Genomic DNA, 1361 nt, shown 5'->3' with positions numbered 1-1361 from the left:
CATTGCATTCCTGAAGCATGTGGTTCCTGGGGATACACAGGAACCACAAGAAATGCCAGGGTGTCCATGGGATGCTGGGCAAAGAGGTACCAACACCTGTTTCTACCTTGACACTTTTTCATAAGGTGATTAAAATATTAAAGTGCTCTAGGTGGGGGTTGAAAATGAAACACATATTTTTCAGAGATTACACAGCAGTAACTAAGCCTGGATCTAAGGCCTTGTACAATGAGACTGTGGAAATGAGAGTCTGGAGTGAAAATCAATCGGCATGAGGATGCAAGAGGAACACATGCAACAGTGATTGCTAAGTCTTGAGATGTAGCATTTAAAAAGGCTCTCTCTTTAACAGCTCTTGGAAAAAACCCTCAGCTGCTTTAACAAGCACAAAAAAAAAAAAAAAATTCACCTTGACTATCAGTTCTGTGATTGCCTATTCATTTTGGGAGTAGCTTCAGAATTTGCTCTGAAAAGTAGAAAAAAAATACAAAAAATGAAGTAATTTGATTCACCAGCAAGAGGATTCTCTTATGTCACCTGTCCTTTCTTACTTGCATCTTTTATTCTTTTTGTCTACTCAGGCTACTTTGCTGAACAAATAACATGGGGCTGAAAAGGAGAAAAGAGAAGTACTGTTCATCTGCATTGCGACTTCTGCTGTCATTTTGCCATTTTAGATCTCTAAGGCAATATTAAGGTGATGGATGTGAAGAAAAGGCAATGGTAAGCACAAGCCCACTTGTGAGCAGCCAATCTTTCGGCTTGCAAATACTCAACACTTAAAATGTACCATCAAGCGGAAGCTGCAGCTACAGAAGGGCAAGGATAGGCCTTGTCGGAAAATCCTGCGCTTTCGGCTGCTCGCTGTGAAACCCAGCACTTTCCCCAGTGGGATCACGGCTGAATGAGCTCCTCCGTCCGCTGCACCGCAGGTGTAACCTCAAACTCTCGGAGGTCACCGGGAAAGTGGCGGCTGCTTCTCTCCAGCAGAGATAAGAACTGCTCGGCGGGGAAGGAGAGAGAGCAGCCAAGTGCTAGTTCAGATATGTCGTATCCTTACAGGGCGGCAGCTACAACCTTTCTGTAGGTTCTTGTTACTCCAGCGATCCTCAGCTGGAGAAACCCGCACAAATAAGGGGCGGGACCTTCCTTCTTTTCTGGCCTGCGAAGCGGGAAAAGTGGTCGGATTCCTTCTCGGCGCAGCGGTCAGGGGCGCTGGCTTCTCGGGGTTGGGATCCTGCCGCACAGAGAGTGCACTGCCCTCCTCCCGCGGCGGTGGCGGCGGCGGGGCTGGGCTTGTCCCTCCCCCGCCACATCGCCCTCCCGCCGGCGCTGCTGACGTGTCTGCTCCCTCCTTCCCG

The sequence above is a fragment of the Serinus canaria genome, chromosome 3 (genome assembly GCF_022539315.1).
Source record: "Serinus canaria isolate serCan28SL12 chromosome 3, serCan2020, whole genome shotgun sequence".
In the NCBI taxonomy this organism is placed as follows: domain Eukaryota; kingdom Metazoa; phylum Chordata; class Aves; order Passeriformes; family Fringillidae; genus Serinus; species Serinus canaria.
This window is presented reverse-complemented; position numbering follows the sequence as displayed.